Source organism: Tursiops truncatus, chromosome 7, assembly GCF_011762595.2.
Source record: "Tursiops truncatus isolate mTurTru1 chromosome 7, mTurTru1.mat.Y, whole genome shotgun sequence".
Classification (NCBI taxonomy): Eukaryota; Metazoa; Chordata; class Mammalia; order Artiodactyla; family Delphinidae; genus Tursiops; species Tursiops truncatus.
In genome coordinates, this window is record NC_047040.1 from 66833391 (window position 1) to 66857914 (window position 24524).

The 24524-nt window shown below is 37.8% G+C and overlaps 1 protein-coding gene and 1 non-coding gene across 8 annotated transcripts in view; one reads left to right on the forward strand and one right to left on the reverse strand.

Annotated features, from left to right (window-relative positions):
• The window catches only part of COBLL1 (cordon-bleu WH2 repeat protein like 1), a 163771-nt gene that overhangs the window by 49730 nt on the left and 89517 nt on the right, over positions 1 to 24524 (forward strand). The window lies entirely within an intron of this gene.
• On the reverse strand, positions 4074 to 4205 carry LOC117313068 (small nucleolar RNA SNORA42/SNORA80 family). The gene has a single exon (XR_004527531.1). It is a non-coding gene; the product is annotated as a small nucleolar RNA SNORA42/SNORA80 family (small nucleolar RNA).

Here is a 24524-nt window from a genome sequence, read left to right on the forward strand (position 1 = left end):
TCTCTTCTTTTTGGAAGGCCAGCCACTCCATCTGTCATCACTCACCGTAAAATTTTATGAGATTGGTTACCTGGGCAGACACCCAACCTCTTTTTAAGGTTTTTATTAATTATAATAAGTTTATGTTAATATTACTTTATTAGAAATATCCATTCTAGAAAGCTAGAAGATATTAATAAGCAAAAGTAAGGTAAAGTGACATTCTGTTACCCAGAGATTATCTTTATTTACCCTTCAAGGTGTAGAATTCAAGATCTGTTTATGCCCACACACATTTGTTTTTACCCAAATGAAATGCTGTTCATGCTGGTTTATCAACTGCTTTTTTTTTTTTTTTTGCTCTGTTAATGCTCTTCACCTTTCCATGTCAATAGATTTTCATTTTATGTAATACCCAGTCCATTTTCACATTGGCTCAGTTGCCTCTAACACATTTATAGGTACTTTGTTCTAATTAGGATCTACTCTGGGGCTTTGCTGTGCATCTGGTTGTGTCCTGTAAACTTCTCAAGTCATGACGCTGACTTTTGAAAGGACCAGGCCATTTGTCCTACAAAATATTGCGTTTTCTGGATTTTTCTGTTGTTTCCTTGTGGTGGTGTTAGCTTGTTCTTAAATCCCTCTATATGGAACAGTTAGATCTAGGCAACATGGACTGAAGTTAAGTGGTGTTTGACTAGAATATACTGTAGATGGCATCATATATTTCATAACATGTCACATCAGGAGGCACAAGCTCAGCCTCAATTTTCTTAGAGTGCAAACCTAGAGAGAGTTAATTTAACTGGGAGGTGGTAATTGGGCAATTTATCCACTCCAGGTACAAGAAGGGTTTGGAAGGTATTTGCATGGTAAGTTTAATAAAATACAGTGAGTCAATGGAAATGATGAGTAGTAAAATACCATGAAGAAATTTAAGTGGCATTCAATTCACTTTAATTTGCTAAACCCTGAGGGAATTGCATATTTTTTATCAGAAGTAAAAAATATCCTTTTTCTATTATAATTTCTTCTCTCTGTCTCCGTCTGCCTCTTTTTCTCTTTCTCTCTGTGTATGTGTATAATATGCATAATATTCCTCTCCTGTTGAAGACTTTTCGGTGTGTATCCTTTTAGCCTTGTGAGTGCTTCAAAGTACTGTGTCACTTTAAAAAAAAATTAAAGTTCTCCTTTTAGCATGCTGTTATAAAGGAGTAACTTTAAAAGAAGCATCTAGGGTAGTTTCCCTTTCAAAATAAACATATTTGATTACTTGATATGTGGAAGCAACTTTTCCCTAGAGATGAAGATGAGAAGAGTCCTAGAAGGAAGTGGGCTTAGTGAAGACTGGTAACTGTGATAAGTATTTCTCACAATTCACTTTTGTTTGTATTGGCTCTTGCTGTTGGCATTGACTTAGGAGGCTCAAAAATTCATATTCTTGGCTTTTCTGAACAATACCAGGTCTTAAATACTAGTACTCGTTGGGTGGGGAAAGGATTTGTGAGTTTAACAATGTCTTTTGCTTTTATGTATAAATGGTATTGACTTAAGAAGAAAACACTAGAGCAACCCAAGGCAGGGAGGGTGGAGAAAGGGGTGGGGTGCAAGGGGATGTATTTGAACCATCACGCTTTGTGTAGGGAGATGAAGTTCCCTTGTGATTCCTGGGCAGTTTAAGTACCTGTGCCGTGTATGTACTGAGCCCCACTTAGTCCTATTCTTTCTCCTCCCTTCGTCTCTGACTGCATTGTTCAGGGGTGTGCCCCTGACTGAACAATGGGATTTGCCAAATGGTATGAAATTTGCTGGGTCATCACTGTGCCTGAAGTAAAGGGTCACTGAAATGTCAGAATTCTAAGTATGGCATTGTACGATTTTTAAGGACGTCTGCATTTCCCTCACCTGATTTTTGTCTTCCCTACCCACCTCACCCCATGCCCTCCCCCAAATCACCTGAAATGAACTGGTATCTGTATACTTCTGGAAATTCTTACCAAGACTGCCCCCAGGTGTAAGATGCCTCTCAAACTCGAAGACATTCCTTCTACTCTTCATACGTAGCATTTAGATGAGTGCAATTTTCTTTTATCTTACATCTATGGAATGATTTAGGTACCGCTATTGCCAGGATACAGATGACAAGGCTGTGGCTCAACTTCAGTTTTGAGGTTTGGATTTTTCCTTTTAAGCAGTTGGCACCTTAAAAAGGCAGACAATTCTTTTGCTTAACAAAGAGTTCTGCTGTTACTTCCTTCAAATTCATTCTTCCTCTTCTAAGTATATGTGACCTGGTGATTATAAATAGAAAACCATATGATTTGGGGGGCCTAACTATGATTGACTAATTAAATAACTTATGTAAAATTGTTTAACTATCATGTAAAACTTTTCATAATATGAATTTTAAAACACACACACACACAAATCTTTAATTTGTAATTGAAAACTGCCTTTATAATGAATGACCCTAATGATGTTCATACTTCGTGCTTTATAAAGGAAAATACTTACGGTCTTATTGATTTTTCTGATGAGTAAAATGGTACTAACCTCAGCCTGCTATAAATAGGCACTGTACTTGGTTTTGAATTGCTGAATGGTTTCTCGTACAAATGTCTTTCTTATTCTATGAAATACTAGGATTCTTTTTTCCTTTTTATTTCTCATCACATGTACACCCATTAATATTGGAAGGGAATTTCACGTAGAACTTAACATGGAAGCTATAAAAACAAAAATCTTTCAAAGTACAGCATGTTTCCTGGTCACTAGTGATTTGAGTCGTAAGGATCCATGCAAAAACAAAGATTAATTAGGGTAAAACATTATCATAAAAGTCTCTCATTTGTTTTCCTCTAGAATTTTCTGGCAAAATAAAATGTATGTCAAAATTACATGCAAAAATACTTGAAATTAAGTCTTGTTAGCTAAAATATATCACATTTGTAAAAGATTCAGTTTTGATAGTGCTGGAAATCTAAGATGGTATAAATCCCTTCTTTCTTAGTTTTATATTTTAAAGAAAAGGCCAAAACCTTTCTTTTATAAACCACTATCATGTATCAGGGTTTTCTTCCAGCTGAAAAAAATTTTCCGTTTATTTCTACAATATAAATAGTGTGCAAGTCACCCCAGAAAGGGATATACTGGGTATTTCAGAGACCTGAATCATAATCTACTTGGGGGTAGGTCTGGCTCACAAGGGTAAATTTAAGAGTTTCTGCCCTTTGCTGCTGGGGTGGGGGGCGCGTCTAGGAGCATATTATCTCTGGACTGCTTTTGGAATTAAGGGGCACAAGATAAAGGTGGTGATTCTTTTTACCCTAGGCTGAGTAGTGATCCCTGATTGGAAATTCAGTGGAGTTTCGTGGTAAGAATGTTTATGGGTGGGAACTACAGGGTGTGTCTTCCCATGGAATGTCCACTCCAAGGAGAGGTCTGGAGTATTGTAGGTCATGGAAGGGATTAACCCTGGGGTGGGGCAGCAGTAGGTCACTTAATCTTCCCCAATACTGATTTTCGGGCAGGAGTTTTTGAAGGGTAGGATCTTCACAGATAAAGAGTATGTGCTTAAAAGTGTTGTCTCCATATACACAGCATTAGTAAAAAAAAAAAAAAAAAAAGGATGTTTCAAAACTTTAAGTATTCCTAGAAGTCTTATTGAGCCAAAAGAACTTTTAAGTGACTTGAAAATGGAATTTTTCCCCCCCTTATGGCATCTAGTGCTTGTTAAGTTACTTTACATATGCAATTTTAATACATAGTGTTTAGCAGTGTTTCTGTGTGGTTGGTACTGAGCTCTTTGAACATTGAGGAAACTGAGGCCCAAGGTCACATAGTGAGTAAAGGAGCCTGAGGCCCTAGGTATTAACTTGTGTTATATGTTTCTTAGTCATGATGCTTTGTAAAAAGCTGACCATTTTCAGTTATGAGATAACCAAGACCCTAACTCTTCTTTCAGGAGCAAATGGGAAATTGGTTTGGGAAGTGGATCTACTCCTTACTTAAGGTAGCCTCTCTTATGCGTTTATCAAAGGAGGATTTGGATTAACAAAATAAAATAATTGAGCACTTATATATATTTTTTTCCCCACTGTGCAACCCGCTTCAGTGCCTGCAGCCTACAGGCAGAAGCCGGGCAATGGTTCTGAGCCAGTTTGCTCCAGCATGGGACACTATGTGAGGCCCAGGGGGATGGGCCTGCCATAAATCCAAACCCATGCATAGCACTTATCTTTTTAAATATCTTAATACAAATGTGTAGTATCAGTTTTCAGTTTCAGAACATAAAAGAAAACCTAGCTGTTTTAAATAGAAAAGAAGGGAATGATATTGATAAAAGTGTTGGCAGTTAAGAGCAGCAGGACCTAGGCTAGGCTGTTAGGTGTGTTAACGCCTTTTATCTGGCCTGGCAGGGGCACTGCTGCTTCTGCTACAGTCAGGAAGGTGGAGAAGCTGCCCTTAGAGTATCACTGTGATGCAGAAAGAAAAAAAGTGTCCCATCCATGCTTTGCTTTTTTATACCCATGAGATTAGTTACTGGACAAAGGAGTGCTGTGGCAGCGAAACCCAGCGTCTCACAACCTTGCTTAGCTCACTTTCTTCTTCCTAATCTCGTGCCTGCATATCTAATTTGTAGACCCGTGGTTGCAAGGGAGCCTGGAAAAAGAAACGTGTTAGGGTTTTGGCCTCTGTCATACAGGAAGGTACACAGGAAGGACATTGGTATGGAGGTTGAGCTCCAGTCCACTATGTCCATCCTACCATTAATACCATTAAAAAAGAATCATGGCGATGGAGGAGACCTGGCTTTGTTTTCCATGACCACATTTCCTGACCTTCCTCACCTCTGACCCTCATTAAAATATCACCTTGGGGCTTTCTGGTCCTATGTCCTGTGGAAGATTTTCCAATTTTTCCAGTGTTTTGAGGGAGTACATATATAGTTGACAAGATTTTTTTTTTTCCTAACAATTATTTAATTTCTGAGAAACTGCCATCATGATATGTTAGCAGCTTCTAGATATAATCTGTTTGCTGTTAGGATGAGTGTTCATTTTTTTTCCTTCCAGTTTTATTGAGATACAGTTGACATGTAGCACTTTATAAGTTTAAGGTGTACAGCGTAATGATTTGACTCACATACATCACGAAATGATGAGCACCGTAAGTTTAGTGAGCATCCAGTAATCTCATTTAAAAAACATTTTTTTCCTTGTGGTGAGAACACTTGGGATTTGATCTCAACTTTCATATATAACATAGAGCAGTCTTAATTATACTGATCATACTGTACATCACATCCCTAGTACCTTTTTATCGTATAACTGGAAGTTTGTACCTTTTGACCACCTTTATTCTGCCCCTCCCCACCCCTGCCTCTGGTAACCACAAAGATTTTTTTTTAACCATGCCATTCGGGAAGTTTTTGGTGAATAAATACTTTTAAAATAAATATTTGATTAATATGTGCAGTTATACTTTTTTAAAAAACATTTTTAGGAGGTTGGATATTATAGCAAATGGAGCAAGGGTTGCTAGAGCTAAACTCTAGTTCTTCATCCCAAAGTACCGGAAAAAAGTAGTTAGTGATATAACTCTGGGAGAGTATTCAGCAGAGTACTTTTTCAAAGGTAGCTGCAGAGAATAAAGTGTGTGTGTACAATATAAACTTCTGTATTTATATATACCTTATTTCTGGATGGAAAGTAATTTAGATGTGGATTTTCCTGGAGATTTCTGATGGGAGTTATCTTTTGGAGAGCACATTATAAGGCAATAGTTCAAGTTATGCAAAAGTGTGGAAAGGAAGGAAGTTATTTCTAAGCTAAAATTGTGTCTTTTGGCATTGTTTTTAGTTCAGGTGCCTAAAACTGTCAAAAGCTGAATTGGCTTCTAGAGAGAAGTAGTGTCCTCCAGAACTTTCCCTCAGTGACCGTTGCTGTGTTATGTAAACCATGTTTCCTTTTCTGGAGTTCCTTGTGTAGTCTTTCCAGTTTTTTCTTTACTGATCTTCTTAAAAGTTTTTATGCTTAGTGAGCAAATATAAGATACCAGTTTCTAAGCTAAGAGAAAAAATTGAGGAAGGAGTCTTTGGTTCATGTTTAATTATAGAGAATTTGTATTCATATTTTTATCTTGATATTTGTATTTTTATCACCTTCATCTGTTTCCTCTCAATGCATTTGAGTATAAGAAAAAAAAGAAAAAAAAGCACAACTGGTAAGCTAAAAAAACCAGCTGGCTGTTTTGGAAGTGTTCATGGTTATGTAATTGGCCCAATATGTATAAAACGTCCATCAACTTAAGGGCAGGAAAGTAAGTAGTAATCTTAGCTGAGCATTATCCAGTTACACTCAATTATTACTTATTTTGGAAAACGTCCTGTAAAAGGGGTAATTGCAGAGAGAATATCTGCAATTACAATCTAGATTTTGATGTGAGAAATAGGCTTGCTGATTATAGGTTTTCAGGTAGATATTTAAGTAGTAATTAAATTAATCTTCTCACCTATTCTGAAATCTGAATAGAAATAATACAATGCTAAAAATATAGAGACTTTTGAGAATTAAGGGATTGGCTAAGTATTCAGCTGTACCCTCTGAACCTCTCTACTCAGGGATAAACACATTACACACCTCCCTCTGCTTGTCCACGTTATTCATGCCCTTCAAGAACATTGTGTTTCCTTTGGAAGATAGTCATTCTCCTAAGCACAGAGGTAATACCAATACTAGTTTTTCCCTGTGCCCTGTTTTTGCTTTATATTCTGTACTCTTGCCAGAGGGGATATAAAAAATCAAGAATCTTACTGCCTTAGAGATTGATACCAATTCTCACTACTTTGGAGATTGATACTGTCTGGCCAAACACTCTTGGCCATGTAAACCATGTTTTCTTTTCTGGAGTTCCTTGTGTAGTCTTTCCATCTTTTTTCTTTACTTATCTTCTTAAAAGTTTTTATGCTTAGTTAGTAAAATAATAAGATACCAGTTTATAAGTTAACAGAAAAATAGCTGCCCTTCCCCTGCCAGTTTTTTCTCAGTCGCTCTAAACTGTCATCATGGTCTCTATTAAGATGGAGTATTCTATCTTAATGTTTTGTGTGTGTGTTTTTTTTTTTTAATTTTAAAAACAAAAACAAAAGCCCCCTCTCTTGTGGTCCTGCCAGCTATCTCCCTTGTTGCTACTGGAATTAGCATACCTCTGAAATGATAAAATCAGAAATTTCACTCACTCTACAGATTCTTTTTTTTCTTTTTAAATTTTTATTCATTTGTTTATTTATTTTTGGCTGCATTGGGTCTTCATTGCTGCGAACGAGCTTTCTCTAGTTGTGGTGAGCAGGGGCTACCCTTCGTTGTGGTGTGTGGGCCTCTCACTGCAGTGGCTTCTCTGTTGTTGTGGAGCATGGGCTCTAGGTGCGTGGGCTTCAGTAGTTGTGGCTCGCAGGCTCAGTAGTTGTGGCTTGCGGGCTCTAGAGCTCAGGCTCGGTAGCTGTGGCACACGGGCTTAGTTGCTCCGCAGCATGTGGGATCTTCCTGGACCAGGGCTCGAACCCGTGTCCCCTGCATTGGCAGGCGGATTCTTTTTTTTTTTTTTTTTTTTTTTGCGGTACGTGGGCCCCTCACTGTCGTGGCCTCTACCGCTGTGGAGCACAGGCTCTGGACACGCAGGCTTCGCAGCCATGGCTCACAGGCCCAGCCGCTCCGCGGCATGTGGGATCTTCCCACACCGGGGCACGAACCCGCGTCTCCTGCATCAGCAGGCGGACTCTCAACCACTGCGCCACCAGGGAAGCCCTGCAGGCGGATTCTTAACCACTGCGCCACCAGGGAAGCCCGACAGGCAGATTCTTAACCACTGCGCCACCAGGGAAGTCCTCTACAGAGTCTTATCCTCTCTTTCCTACTAAACCCATTCTACTACTCTTTACATCTCTTCTTATATGTTTTTAGTTATCTGGCTTCTTATGCATTTATTTCTTTGTTCTGTCTAACCTCCCAGGTCAGTCATTTAAACTGCCTTCAACAGCCAGCTCAGTTTCAAGTTTTCTTTTCTCCCTAGACAAACTTTGGCTCAACATGCCACCAACTGTAAACCTGAATCAGCCGAAATTATAATATCCCCCTTTTCAGTCCTCCAGCTAGTGGGTGCTACTGGAGGGAGAAAGTGGGCCTGGATAACCTGGTGGCAGATTCTCTGCATATATCTCATGTAATTTTCTGAACCTCCATGGAAGTTACTGTTATCATCTTTTTCTACATTTAAAAAAAAAAGAAGAAGAAGAAGATGCCAAGTTGATTTGAATCCAGGCCTTCTGATGCACGATAGTTCAATAGATGCAGTAGTTCCAAATGTCACGTCTGCACATCAATCTTTCTTGGGGAAGAAAGTCTCTCTTCCCCTGATTGTCAAAAAAGACTCCTGGGCTTCACTCTGGGTCAGCTTTAAGCCATGGTCTTCATAGCAATTCCTATGACTAGAGTAATGCCAGCCTCCAATTGGTTTGGGCTTGAATTATTGTCAATCACAGTAGTAAGGTTGTGAGATTTTTGCCGCTTATTTTAGGCCATTAGGGCCCACTTATGTGGCTAGCTTATGGAAATCAATCTTCCCTAGTCACCAGAACTGCTAAACTGTACAAGAAGTATGAAATAGATATTGAGGAAGCAACTGACAAGAGTCTATTACGGTGGCTGTTATTTTTATTCCCTATAACAAAAGGGCTTCTTACACTTTCAAATTCTAATAGTTTATTTCAGATTTTGTTACAGAAATTAAGACTAAATCATAAGAGAGGAACATCTGAAATCAATAATAGAGCAATTTTGTGGGGTTTACTTTCTCCAGAAGCCTCATATGGGTCTAGGGAAAGTTTTTTTTTTTAATTTATTTATTTTTATTTTTGGCTGCCTTGGGTCTTTGTTGCTGCGCGCGGGCTTTTTCTAGTTGCGGCGAGCGGGAGCTACTCTTTGTTGCGGTGCGTGGGCTTCTCATTAGGTGGCTTCTCTTGTTGCAGAGCACAGGCTCTAGGCGCACGGGCTTCAGTAGTTGTGGCACTCGGGCTCAGTAGCTGTGGCTCACGGGCTGTAGAGCGCAGGCTCAGTAGTTGTGGCACAGCGGCTTAGTTGCTCCGCGGCATGTAGTATCTTCCCGGACCGTGGCTCAAACCCGTGCTCCCTGCATTGGTAGGTGGATTCTTAACCACTGCACCACCAGGGAAGCCCATGTGTTCAAATACTCTTGATTTATTTCTCCATGCAGCAAGGACAACTTTGTTAACTAGAATTATTTTTATACTTAGGAAAACTGTAAATTGAACTTAAGACATAATATTCATCTGAAAAGTTAGATGTATTATCTTTTAAATGTCACTGCTTCATTTCAGTCCCTTTATTACCATTAGCTTCCTATTTTATACATGGCTGGTGTAAAAAGTCCGCCTTTTGGGGAGAGGGGGTTAGGATTTCCTCTAGTTATGTTTTTATTTATTTTTTATTATTGTTTTTTTTTGCGGTACATGGGCCTCTCACCGCCGCGGCCTCTCCCATCGCGGAGCACAGGCTCCGGACGCGCAGGCTCAGCGGCCATGGCTTACGGGCCCAGCCGCTCCGTGGCATGTGGGATCTTCCCGGATTGGGGCACGAACCCGTGTGCCTTGCATCGGCAGGCGGACTCTCAACCACTGCGCCACCAGGGAAGCCCCTCTAGCTATGTTTTAATTGAGGAAGACCTCAGCTGTTGCCCATATATCAGCTTCCTATTTTCTTCCTGGAGAATAAGCCTCAGATGTTATTTTTCCTTTCTTGGGCTCAAACACCACTGAAAACACCCCAGCGAGTAGATAGCATAGTTAAACGATGACTGGAAATTCTGTACAAGGTTTATTTTTGCTACCATAGCAACTACTAGCAATTGCATTGCCTCTCACTTTTGGATCTCCTAGCACACAGGAAAACATTTGATGTAACTTCCCCTGCTGGAAGTTGTGGCTCTCCCTGTTTCATCATAAAGAGCTATTGTTTTTTTTCCTTTAAGAAAACAAAACAAACAAAAACACAAACAAAAAAACCCAACTCTAAATCTTTGACTACTTCAATTCATTCATGAGGGTCTCTAGAAGTTTTCTCATGAATGTCTAAATACCCTTATTTTTATATCCGTTTACTTTTTATATTCATCATTTTAAAAATCATTTATTGACCCTTCTGGTACCAATGAAATTGAAAAATGAAAACGACAAATTTCCTGCCCTAAAGGAATCCACAGTGTAGGAAGGGAAACAGATAAATGCTTCATAAGTATCATATAGAGCTTTTGCACTCTGATTACTTGTGAATGGCCTCTGCTAAGGGCTTAGTGAACACAGGGCAGGGGGCTAGAATGTTCCACTGGGAGGAAGGGGGATGGGTTAGGGATGTCTTCTCAGAGGATTAACATTAGAACTGGCTTGTTAGGGACTTCCCTGGCGCTCCAGTGGTTAAGACCCCACACTTCCACTGCAGGGGGTATGAGTTCCATCCCTGGTCAGGGAACTAAGATCCTGCATGCTGCACGATGTGGCAAAAAAAAAAAAAAAAAGAACTGGCCTTTTAGAAGGAGTGCTTTGGACAATGGATGTGCACACACCACCAAAGGAATTCATGGAAGCAGCCATGCAAAATAATTATATATGTGAACACCTTCTATATGCTTTAGCAGTGTGTAAGGAACTTGGGAGGACTAAAGAGATATCTATGAATTATTTTGAAAGAATGGAACTTAAAATTTAGTTAGAGATACAAAATACAGACCTGAAAATAGAACAGTAAGACAATCTAGGATTATAAGTATTGTCAAGTGTTTATGGTGTGGCTTCTGCATCTGTGCCTGTGGGGATAGCACTCCCTTCTTCAAGGGTCTTAAAGTGTATTTGGGAATATAAAACACACATAAATGAAACTTTAGCATTTTAGTCAGTCCATAAAATTAATATGAATGAAATTAGAGATCAGTGCTGTGAACACTATGAAATGAGAGAAACCATCATGAGTTGAGGAGAGAAAAGAATCCTGAGAAGGTTACAGTGGTCCACTTGGACCTGCTGCTTCTCTTCTTCATGGCCTAGTTTGGCGCCTAGAAAGAGTGTAACAATATCCACTCCCATCAGTAGTGTTTGATGGTTTGAACTTCATTCTTACCTCTTGCTGCAAGATTAGAATGTCTGATGCCATTATCTCTTAATCTTTGATGTGTTTGGAATGTCTGAGATGGAGGAAGAGATTTTAGTGTTTGGTTCTGGCCAGCCCAGCCAGGGCACGTGTTTCTGACACTGATTAACTGGATGGCCTTTTTCAGGGCCACGGCCCACAACCTGAGAGGTATGCACCCTGCCTTTCTGAGAGACCTGTGGAATGTTGGCATCTATTGTTGGATTATTGCTGTGGAAGTCCAAAAATACATAGTCGTCATACTCACATACTAATCTTACCTTTGTATAATATAAGAAAAAAATGTTGGAACGTGACAGTTTACTGAACTATTGATAACTTTTTTAAAACAAATTTATTTATTTTATTTACTTTAGTTTTGGCTGCATTGGGTCTTCGTTACTGTGTGCCGGCTTTCTCTAGTTGGGGTGAGTGGGGGCTACTCTTCATTGCGGTGCACGGGCTTCTCATTGCGGTGGCTTCTCTTGTTGCGGAGTGCGGGTTCTAGAGCACAGGCTCAGTAGTTGTGGTGCACGAGCTTAGTTGCTCCGTGGCTTGTGGGATCTTCCCGGACCAGGGATCGAACCCGTGTCCCCTGCATTGGCAGGCAGATTCTCAACCACTGCGCCACCAGGGAAGCCCAACTATCGATAACATTTTAAACCTAGCCATTTTATTTTATATATAACTTTCTTTGGGAAGTTATAATTTTCTAGGAGATAAAACTTATACTTGCAATAGATTTTCTTACTATTTCAAACATTCTAATATGTTCAACTTTTGTTAAACATTATGATTAAGTGGTATATTAATAGACATGTTACCTTTATATCCTAATTGCTGTTATGAGGTGTAAATCTTTCATCAGAAATCTACTTGTTATGTTAATAGCAGTCTTAAAATATCTGGCTGTTTTTTTTAATTGTGATAGAATACACATAACATAAAATTTACCATTTTAACTATTTTAATGTGTATAATGTAGTAGCATTTAATACATGTACAGTGGTGTGCAACCACAACTATCCAGTTCCAGAACATTCATCATCACCCCCAAAAGGAAACCCATACCCATTAAGCAGTCACTCCACATCCTCCCTCCCCAGCTCCCGGCAACCACTAATCTGTTTTCTGTTTGGTTTTTGATGTATATACTTCGATGTCATAGCTTGCAAAATAATGGAAGTACTCTGGTTTGATCCTTATTGCTCAGTTTATATAGTGGTATAATAAAACTTTTCAGTTTGTTAGACTGATTTTCTGATCAGGTGAGTATTTTTTAAAAAAATATATTAACGGGAATTCCCTGGTGGTCCAGTGGTTAGTACTCCATACTTTCATTGCCGAGGGCGCGGGTTTGATCCCTGGTCGGGGAACTAAGATCCCACAAGCCATGCGGCACAGCCAAAAAACCCCACAAAACCAAAAAACACCAAAACCCAAAAAACATTAACCATCATAGAGAGTTTATTTAAGGATAAGCAGCTCTATTTTAGAAATTTTCTTTAATATTAAAACATAAGTAATTCTATTAATGGAGTAAAACAACCTCACAGAATTGGAAATAAGTAGGTCAGGCATTTTCTTAAACTTTTATAATACTGAGAATGAACGGCTATAACTGTGCTAGCCATCAAGGTTATTCACACTTTTGTAATCTGTGGAAATCTAAAACTGTAAAACATAAAAGTAAAAGGCAATGCAGGGCTTCCCTGGTGGCGCAGTGGTTGAGAGTCCGCCTGCCGATGCAGGGGACACGGGTTCGTGCCCCGGTCCGGGAAGATCCCACATGCTGCGGAGTGGCTGGGCCCGTGAGCCATGGCCACTGGGCCTACGTGACCGGAGCCTGTGCTCCGTAGTGGGAGAGGCCACAGCAGTGAGAGGCCCGCGTACCGCAAAAAAAAAAAAAAAAAAAAAAAAAAGTAAAAGGCAATGCAGAGTAACAGATGAATTAAAAGTATCATCTAAATGAAAAAATGTCCTAAATTACAAGGATAAAAATTCCCTTTTTCTCTACTGTATAGTCTTCTCTGAGGCTAAAGAAAAAATACCATTATAAAATAATATATGAGTTTGTTCAGGTTTAAAAATTATATGCATTGATAATACATGATATTATCAATTTATTTAGAAAAGCATTTTTACTTTTTCCTTAAAAAGCAGTAGTGACATTTGAATACCTAGTTATGCTCTTGATATCTGTTGAAAAGTATCTGTTTTATTGGTTTTCTCTGTGCGTGTAGTTCCTTTATGCCTTCTAAAAAAAAAAAAACGTTTTGAGCACAGAGTGCTTATAGATACACTCTTTCACAGTGAAGCCCTTTGAAACAAAATCAGGTGGGAAGATTTAATTTGGAGCACATTTGGAATTAAATTTGACTTTAAATTTAGCGGGCAAGAGCATAGGTCTAGAGTCAGACTGCTTGGGTTCAAATCTTGCCCCTCAGTTGTACTACTTCATTGACAAGACTCTCTAAGTAGTTCTTATCCTTAAGTATCTTGCAAACAGGCAGAGTGCCTGTTTGTGGGTTGTTGTGAGGAGAGTGAAACGGGGCCTGAGGAGCATTGTACAAAGAACCTGCTGTGCAGTAAGTGTCCAGTGGATGTGAGCCAGTCCTTAGCCCCATGATGATGTCAAAGCATTCTTTATCTAAAAATTAGAATGTTAGTCCAACATTTGTACAACTCATTAGGAGCAACCTTATTTTCAGCACCCTTTCACAAAACTGTTCCAACCCCTCTCGTTAAGTATCCACATACTTTTTTTCTTTGGACATGGGCCGTTATTGTGATGTTTTTGTCATATAGATATGAGGCACCTAAAAAATAAGACTTTCTGATTTAAAAAAAGTCTAATCATTTAACACAAAGTAGGTAAATGGCTATTTTCTATGCATTATTCATTGTGATCTACGTATAAGGTGTTGAATCTTGTTTTCATGTTTCTGATTTTAAAGTCGTGAAAATTACTTTTGCAATTAAAATGCAACATTGTGCAGTTCAGAATATTACAGAGGAGAACATATTACTACTCACCGCTGGTGAAATTCTGGAGGGGTGTATGTGTATTTAAAATTCTCCCAAGATGAAAGAAACACCAAGGGGAAAATATGCACATCACAGGCAAGGTATTCTTAAAGGGTGTCTGTTCTAGAGTTTGACGAAGTGGAAGAACACATTATGAACTGGAAATTATATTTACCCCTTGCCCAGAGACCTCACAAGGTGACAACGTATCTTCTTGAAAACACAACATCTCCACTGTGTCTTTGCTTACCCTGCCTTTGGATTTCCACTTAGCCTGGCGGAGACACTGGCAGCACCGCCCAGGGCAAACAGTATTTAGGTTTCTAAATCAGGCACAAAGCTGAAAATACACAAAAGTGGAGTGGTTGCTAAATAAATAGGAGTCCTGCAGCTCCTGTCCATACTTTGTGGTGATGATGTCTTTGTAGAGCTCATAACCCAGTATCCTGGCAGTCAAGGAAAATAATATTTAATTCTTCAACTAATGTTTAATTATTAATTATTTTCCAAGAGGAAGCCACACTAAAAAAGTTGGTCTAGGAAAAGCCCTCATGAAAAATCTCAAAACTTTTCCATGTGACTCACTCAGAATCCCTTAAAAAAAAAAAAAAAAAATATATATATATATATATATATATATGTGTGTGTGTGTATCTTTAAGTTTAAATTGACTACTAACTTATAAATTAAAAAAATTTTAAACTGATTTACCTCTTTTTTAAAGGGGGAATTGAATAGAATTACTTTCTAAATTGTTTACTACAAAGGTCTGCTTATGTTCTCTTTGGGGCATTAGAAAGCTCAATAAGTGTTTGCCATTTCAGTGCTGCAGGCACTGTGCTGAGGACTTTCTCTATATTACTCCTGAGTACACATTACTACCACCCCATTTCACAGATGAGGACCTAAGATAGAGTGAGGATAAGTAACTTGTCCTGGATCACACAGCCACTTAGTGACTAGGCTGGGAATCAGCCTAGGTGGTCAGCTCTATCTTGATAGACTGCCCCACATTTAGCAAAAGTAGCACTTTGCTTGGATTGTAGGACAGGGGAGTGATGCTGTAAATATGTACCTAAACTAAAAAAGGAATAAAAGTTATCATAACTTTACCCCATAAAATATGAAAAGTGCATGAGGCAAGCTTTGTTCTCAACAGGCCTCACACCTCAGGAGCAGTACAACAGGAGAACTTTCCACAGATGGAGGCCTGACCCACATTTCCCACCTGCACATCTCTTACTTTGCTTTTAGTTTTGCATCTAAACTAGTGGAGCTCAATCCCCAAAACTCTTCTTCTTTCCTCGTAGACTGAATTACTGGGACAGTGACTGGTGGAGGAGCCCTGGTGTGTACGGTCTCTGTTGCAGGAGCTGAAGGGCCTTGTTGGCAGAGGTGCTCGCAGGGGACCCTCCTGCTCTGAGGACACAGCCCTGCCTGGGCCTGAGTGTCGGTGGGAGGCTGGGAGATGTCCTGCAGTGAAAAGACTGACAAGGTATCTCTTGTCAGAATTTAGATTCTGAAGGGAGCTGGTTTTGCGGGGGACAGCCAGACCAACAAAACATACAAAGAAAAATAACAGTGATATGTGTTTTGAAGAGAATTAAAATAGGGTGATGTGACAGCAACTGCTTTGCTACTGTAGATGAGATCCTTGAAAGTCTACAACAAGCTGAGATCTCAGTGATGAGGAAAGTTCAAAGGGAAAAGCATCCCAGGTCTTGGGAACAGCAAAGGCAAGGCTGTTAAGACTGGGAAGGCTTATGGATAATAGGCCTACAAGAAAGCCAAGCCTGCTGGGGCACAGGGGGCTATGAAAGCGCTGTAAGGGCCTGAGAGGGCCAGTCTTGTTGGGCTTCATTCAAGGATGAGGCTTTTGGGATTCATTCTTAGAGCCGTAGGAAGCCTTTGGAGGATTTAAAACAGGGAATGAATTGATAGTTTATGTTTTAAAATGATCACTGTGGAAGTTTTTGGAAGAGATTGGATTGTGGCGTGAGCGCAGAGGCAGGGAGACTGTAGTGGCGTTGCCGGTGGGAGGGGGTGGTGGGTGGACCTGGGATGGTTGTAGTGGAGATTGAGTATATGGATGCAGCATCTATTTCGGACTAAATGTGGGCAATGAGGGAAAGAGAGGACTCGAGTTTAATTCTTAGGTTTTTGGCTTGAGTGGGGCTGTTTATTGAGATGGGAAAGACTCAGGGAGGAGAGACAAAGATTTCACTTTTGGCATTGTCAAGTTTAGGATGCCTAATTAGATAGCGACTGGGAGATGTAAAGAAAATGGGTAGCAGTACCCAGGTAGGGTGACCATGCAATTGTGCAGCCGGGGACACCTTTGAGAGTGAAAGGAGGGTGGAGTGGGATTTGGATTTTAAATACTAAAGCTGGGACAACAAAGGCAAATCGGGACTGTCTTGGCAAAGTGGAATGTATGACATGTAGGAATCTGCTTCCAGGCAAAGATTTCAGGACTGACAGTATCAGATGTTTAGAATACTACGAAGAAGTCAAGGGAGATAAGAATGGAGAAGAGGCCTCTTCTTCAATATCCACCAAAATAACGAGCATCACTCGTGATGATAAAAGCATAGGACAGCCTTATCTTAGTGGGTTTAGGGGGTGGCAGCCAGATGGGTGTGGACTTCTGAGTGGATACAAGGTAAGAAAATAGAGATGGAAACTACAGTTACTCTTTTAAAGAGGTTTTGTTGTGGCCAGGGATGTTGGCGAAAAATATCTAGAGACTCAGAACACTGAGTCTCATCAAAACCCGAAAGGAAGTCCCAGAACTTCCCAGTGGAAGTTCTCAGTTTTATTTTAGGCTACAGCTGCGTGAGATTCAATATTGCACATATGGAAGAAGAACTAATGCTTCTATTAGTGAAAATAATGCTTCTATTAGTGAAAATAATGGGACATGTAATTTTGGATCAAAGTTTCTTTTGTTTTTATTTGAATAATCTGTATTTGATTTTGAATATCCTAGAAAGATCTGAATTGTTGCAAAGATGAACTTTGATTTAAAAAAGGACTGACTATAAAACTAACCCTTTCAGATTACACTTGATTCACATCAGGGCTCATATCGTTCTGGATTAGTGGGGTGAAGCTGTGTAACTCAAGTATCAGCTTCCATTGACTGTATCGGGGTTTCCATGTAGAAAATGGTGCTTGTCTTGAACCAACTGGAGCATCTGCAGGGAATTTACCTGTTTCTTTTTCCTTTTTACAAAATTAAATGACTGATCTTTTCTTGAATCTGATTTCTTCACACTATCTACAAATAATTTTTTCATTACTATTATATGGATGTGTTTCTTAACACTACCATCTAATGATTAAATTATCTAGTAAGTTGTTGCTTAAATTTTTTAAAAAATTGCCTATGTTGAGAATCTGCAAGTATTTATAACTTTATAAAGGAGACAAAAACATTGAGTTCTCCGGTTTTAAAATTGCTTGGTAAGGAGTTACTTTTAAAACTACCGTGCAAAACACATTCTCTTCAGAAAAAGGACCTGTGAAAATGTTACACGATCATTCCCGGAATGATTTTGTAAGACCAGTGAATTCCTTCTTTTACATATTTGCCAGAGGTAAGGAGTGCCTGGCACTTAACACACATGATAAACAGAAGAGTCAGTAACAGGACAGGAAAGTCGGTTTAACATTCTCGAAGTGTAAATAGTCAAAGGAGCAGTACTGTTTCATAGAGACTTTCTGAAAGAATTGTAAGTATATATGATTTGTAAAACTTTTATAGTAATTTCACATTTTCTAATCATCTGCTTTTAAAAATGGTCTAATATTTTCCTTTGAACTATTATTACTCAAAAATTTTTAACGTGTGTGAGAACCATCAGAATTTTTATAGAAAAGGCTGAAGATTTTTTGGGTTTTTGAATTGATGTTTTGGAGACTAAATTACCTGATTTCTTTTCCTTGACACATTTAAATGTATGGGCAATGATGTGACTTATGCTTGTTTGAGAAGAAAAAAATTATATAATAATTCATTAAACTCCATGTATATATAAAATTAATTACTGCTGTTCATTTCTGTTCTTGATAACTTTCGAGCTTTAAGATGTGGTAAAATTTCTTCAAATTGTCATGAACATTTCAGTAAGCAGTATGATAATTATACTTATCTAGGGTTTTCACTTTTACAAAGTACTAATCACTTTCTTTTTTAATACTCACAAGAACCCTGTAAAGCAGACTTTGGATGTTTTCTTCATTCAACATCAGTAAACAAGAAAGCTGAGATTCAGAGGTGTGAAGTTACTTAACAGAGAAATTCAAACTAGAATGAAGCATTTTGATCCCTAGATTTGGGCTCTTTCCCTTATACCGTCCTGGCATGGGACCTCTCTGTATTAACACCCCTTTAGGTAGTGAGTAAAAACAGCATTTAGTAAAATTTACCTGAATTAAAAAAAAACACACGCAAAAAACCCAATGGTTAACACATTACTCTTAGAGCAGACCCTGAATGTAATATTAACTCTGTCAGCATGTAATGGGAATAAGAAAGTTGCTAGTGGAAATTCTGACTTAGCTGGTCCTTGATTACATATAACCTTGCTTGCTTAACTAACCAAAGAACACGGCTTGACTCATCACTTCACTTAGAGTACTGTACTTCTTTTGTAAAAATTTGAAAATATGATTTGTAAAACTTTTAAAATAATTTCATATTTTCTAATCATCTGCTTTTAAAAATGGTCTAATATTTTCCTTTGAAAATATTTATTCTCTTTTTAAAGGCCATACTAACCCCAATAAAGATGTTAAAAAAATAAAAATAAAATAAAGGCCATACTAACCTCATCCCTTAAATAGAGCCTGGCATTATATAATCTTAGATGAAATGTGAAAATGAGTCTTTTTGTATATGATAAAATTTGGGGGTAGAATATCTGTGGAGATTTGGTGACTTAAAAAAATAAGATGAAAAATGTGAGCTAGCATTGTCTTGTGGTGGAAACAATTTTTTTCTTGCTTTATTGAGATATAATTGACATATAACATTGTGTAAGTTTAAGGTGTACAGCATGTTGATTTGATACCCTTATTTATTGCAAAACGATTACCACCGTAGCTTTAACTAACACCATTATCATTTCTTTTCTTTATGGTGAGAACATTTAAGATCTACTCTCTTAAAACCTTTCAAGTATGTGATAGATTATTATTGGCTATAGTCACCATGTTGTACGTTAGATTTCCAGAACTTATTCATCTTATAACTGGAAGTTTGTACTCTTTGACCAACATCTCCTATTTTCTCTACTCCTTAGCCATGGTTAACACCATTTAGTGTCTGTTTCTCTGAGTTCAGCTGTTTTAGATTCCACATGTAAATGGTATCATACAGTATTTGTCTTTCTCTGTCTGATTTATTTCACTTAGCATAATGCCCTCAAGGTCCAGTCATGTAGCCACAAATGACAGGATTTCCCTTTTTCTCCTAGCTGAACTGTATTCTGTTATATATATGTAATAGGTTATATCTATAAATATATCTATATCTATCTATCTATCTGTGTCACATCTTCTTTATCCATTCATCCATTGATAGACATTTAGGTTGTTTCCATATCTTAGCTATTGTGAATAATGTTTAAATGAACATGCAAGTGCAGATATTTCTTTGATATCCTCTTTTTATTTCCTTTGGATATATACCCGGAAGTCGTATGCTAGATCATATGGTAGTTCTGTTTTGAATTTTCTGAGGAAGATCCATACTGTTTTCCATAGTGGCTGCACCAATTTACCTTTCCACCAACAGTGCATAAAAGTATTACTTATAACATAGATGTTTAATATTTAAAGAAGTCTTCTTAGAAATGATAAGATTATAAACACCTTAGAGAGTAGAGAAGAAGTAACAATTATTTGTACCTAGGAAAGATTTTACATGTTTCAAATTATAAATCAACTTGCTATTATAAAATATATCTTAAATCTGGAAAATAATTTGTGTGATAGAATCAAAGTGTTTATATATATATATATATTTTTTTTTAACAAGGGCTATGTTTCTAAATACCTTGTAGAAATCTGACTTGCATAATTCAAATTTAGTTTTCCCATGGAAATAAATACATGAGATTTATATTTTTCCAATTTCACTCACAAAGAAACCTTATCATACTTAAGGTTCACATAAGTCAAAATAACAAAAAATGCAATATCATATTTTATCTCCCTTGTTTGTTATTGTTATTATCTCCCTCTGGTTAACTGCTGCTAAACACACACTGAGGATTAAAAACTGAACAAATCCATTTATCCATGTAGGCCATGAGGTCAGATAGTTGAGTCTATAAATAAGCAGATTTAATGATGCCATTAATAAGGAAGAGGAGAATGTACTTCTCCAGTGTCTTGTTTACTCCCACTAAGCATATGTTCTTTAGAAAGCAAATTACTGAATCAGATGGAATAGGAAAAACTAAGGTGAGTAATAGAATTATTTAACACAAAGTCATTATACATTCAACATTAAGAGCATAATTATATTCCATGTTCATGTTTGAAATGATTATGCATTAATCTTTAGAATTAAATTTGGGTATTTTCTGCAGAATCTTGGAGTTATATAGTTATGACTTTAAATGGATTGTGTGGATGCCTTCTTATCACTCATTAACCTTGTCAAAAGAAAGAGGAGAGTTATTTGTACAAAGACAGATTGCAGTGGTTAGTCTATATATATATATATGGAGATGTACAACTAGAAACTCATTTTTTCTAAACCCCACAGTTTCAACCTTCCCACAGTGCTGTCCCTGGTAATGACTCTCTTTTCCCCCCTTTCCTTTTTTTTTTTTTGAAATTCAGCCTATTGTTAATTATGTCATTGAACTCTCAAGTCATATGGAAAGTCCCTGGTAATTCTATTTGTCAGGGTAACTTGTTTGTTAACAGTTTTCACTTTGTAAAAAATGTACCTACCGAAGCTCTTCTTTTTCCCCCCCCCAAAGAGAAACTGTTTGGAAAACAATGTAAAACTGTTGTTTAAACAAACAAAAAAATTGGATGGAGTATTAAATTGATGACTGGTTACATTTGATTGAGGGTTTCTTGGTTTTTTTGTTTGAGAATTACTCTTGTGGAATCACATAAAGATGATTTACCAGTTTTCATAGTGAATTGGAAAAAAGGTTGTTGGTCAAAGTTACCTGTCATTTCTTGAAGGGCAGATATCAATACATTAAAAGAGATCTCATCTAATTCATGAAAATATGCAATAGTCTATCAAAGAGAAATAGAAAAAGGATGTCGTTTTGCTTTTGAGATAAAATATAAATAACATTCTTTATCTTTTCTAGTTTTTATTTTTTTTTACTTTTATAGTTTTCCTAAATGTAAAAATAACATGGGAATGGTGCTTAAGAAATTTGGGGGACAAAAAGGAGAATGTAATGGTCTTTTTGTGAGATCACTGCAATAAATATATCCAACTAGTTTTTATTTTAGGATCAAAAAGTGAATGTGTTGTTATTATTTTAGCTCTTTTATCTTGGCATTTATAATAACAGGACCACACCTATTATACCAGAATTCTTGTGTTAAAAAAAAGTTGTTAATGGCTTTGATATTCTAAAAGCTATTTTTGAACAAAATGTTTGCTAAGACTTTGTGCTGTATTGACCACCAGTACTTGGCATGTTATATATGCCTTTGTTTCTAGTTCCACCTATTTCCTCAGGGAAAGTTTATATAAATGAGACTACTGTATATTTCTTTGTCATTTCCTTCTGTTGTTTCTCAGGAGGAAGAGTTGCAATGGATTTTACAGTATTTCTACACTACATTAGCTACCTTTCTGTGGAAATGAAACATATGGTAGTTTTGAGGGCCTGGAATAGTATTCTGGGTTGCTTAAATCAGGCAGATGACACAAAATTTACTTTTTAGAATGTGGGTGATTTCCTTTATTTGAAAGGACTGTGGTTTTATCCAGCACAAAGGCATGGTTCTGATGAATTAGTCTTTAGCATACACGTCTCATGGTTTTCTTCAGGTGAGTCAGTGCTTCTTTCAGATGTTGTCCCCAAGAAAGTAACAATAAATTGTATTTATTGGATAGGTTCACACAATGTTGGTTTTTTTCTTTCCAATCTGTCACTCCAAATAGAACTTTAAGATCTCCGATTTTTGTTTCATCAGAGCTGGATGCACACAGTAGGAGACTGAGCAACAGAATGGCATGGGAGAAAGGAGATGGGCTTGGAAATGAACTACCCTGGGTTAAACCTAGATCTGCAGTTCACTCACTGTGACTGAGGACAAGTCAATTCTCCTCTTGGGGATTTGTTCCTCATGCTGTAAAATACAGATAACAGCTACTCACAAGGTTGTTGTTAAGAATTAACCGTAATGCATACATAGCTTCCCGCCCATTGTATCTTAATAGATTGCACTGTTGATGTTATTAATGGGTGCTTTACCAGTGCTCATTGATTGATCAAACTAAAGACACCTAACGAGAAAGGAAGAACAAGGTAACATTTGGGACGTTTTATGTGTAGTTGAGTAAAATGGGACAATAATAAACTATTAATTTTTTGAGTACAGGAACTGATGTATTTTTTTCTGTACCCAAAGCTAGTGTAGGTGCTGAATAAATGCTTGTTGTATGAGAGTGTGTGTGTGGGAAACTAGTGTTTCTTTACCTCCTGGTGCAGAGTTCTTTCTCATGTATCATAACCTTTAACTCTGTATGATTACTCCATTAAGGGAGCTCATTTTAATTAATCTATAATTTCACCTTTTTCACAAACTGAGATATAAAGTACATTCTTACTTGCCGATGATTGCAGGAGAATATATATAAAATAATTTCTTTGGAAGAGTTGACTAACAATGTAAGAAAATATTAGTAAAAGGTAAATGACTTTATGTTAGACAGGAGGAGGAAGAGAAAACTGTTTTAAAGGGCTATAGATGTTAGGAATCCTAGTGGTTGTTTGATTTTCTTTTTTTGGTGGTACGCGGGCCTCTCACTGTCGTGGCCTCTCTGGTTGTGGAGCACAGGCTCCGGACGCGCAGGCTCAGCGGCCATGGCTCACAGGCCCAGCCGCTCCGCGGCATGTGGGATCTTCCCGAACTGGGGCACGAACCCGTGTCCCCTCCGTTGGCAGGCGGACTCTCAACCACTGCGCCACCAGGGAAGCCCTGTTAGATTATTTTTATACATTGCTTTAAAGACAATCAGATTTTAGTACGATTGGGAATAATTTAGTCCTTGTACAAGTTTTCCTTGTTTTCTGAGAATCAGGGTCAAATGGTGAAAGGAAACTGTCATTTCATACCAAATATATCAAATGTCCTATCCTAGTGTGTTTCTAAGAAATAAGGTTTTTTTTTTTTAATTGGGAAAACATTTGAGGACCTGACTCTATGTGTGTGTGTGTGTATCTATCTGAAAGAGAGAATTCATTCATTCAACAATATTTTATTAAGCACCTTCTTTGTGCCCAAAATATTCTAGATCCTTCAGGATATAGCACTAAACCAGAGAGTAAAAGTGCCTGGACTCAGTGAGCTTTCATTCACTAATCAGAATTCACTAATCTGAACTAATCACTAGTCAGAATTGTGACCATTTAAAGTAAGCCATTGGAACATTACTGTCATTGTATGAAAAGTATAGAGTATGTAAACTGGGATCTCTTTGCTTAGTATACCATTATGTGCTTGCAGTAAATAAAGAAATACCTAAAGATGATTAAGGAAATAGGAAGGCCAGCTCTTTCACAGAGATCTTTATCTCTGTCAGTATTCTTTGTCAATAAATATTATTTGGTTTTCAGTTTCGTTGTGATTTTTTAGTTATGATGGCACAAATAAGATTTTTAATAGATTTTTTACTTCCCTTTACTAAATTATTTTATTTACTTGGGGATTGAAAATAGTCATGAAAGCATTTAATTAATAGGAATGAATTGTTTCTGGGGGAGGGATAAATTGGGAATTTGGGATTAACAGATACATACTGCTCTGTATAAAATAGATGGACTGCAGGGACCTGCTGTGTAGCACAGAGAACAATATTCAGTGTCTTGTGGTGGCCTGTAGTGGAGGGGAATCTGAAGAATGACCTGTGTGTGGTGTGTATGGCTGAGTCACTTTGCTGTACACCTGAAGCACTGTGGGTCAACTACACTTCAATAAGAAAGCGGGGGTGGAAGGAGAAATAAATTGTTTTAGGTAATTCTTCCTTGGATCAAAGGGATTATTTCTACAGAAGGTTAAAAATGATAGTTTCTGGAGAGTTATACTTATGTGTTTATATCTCACTAC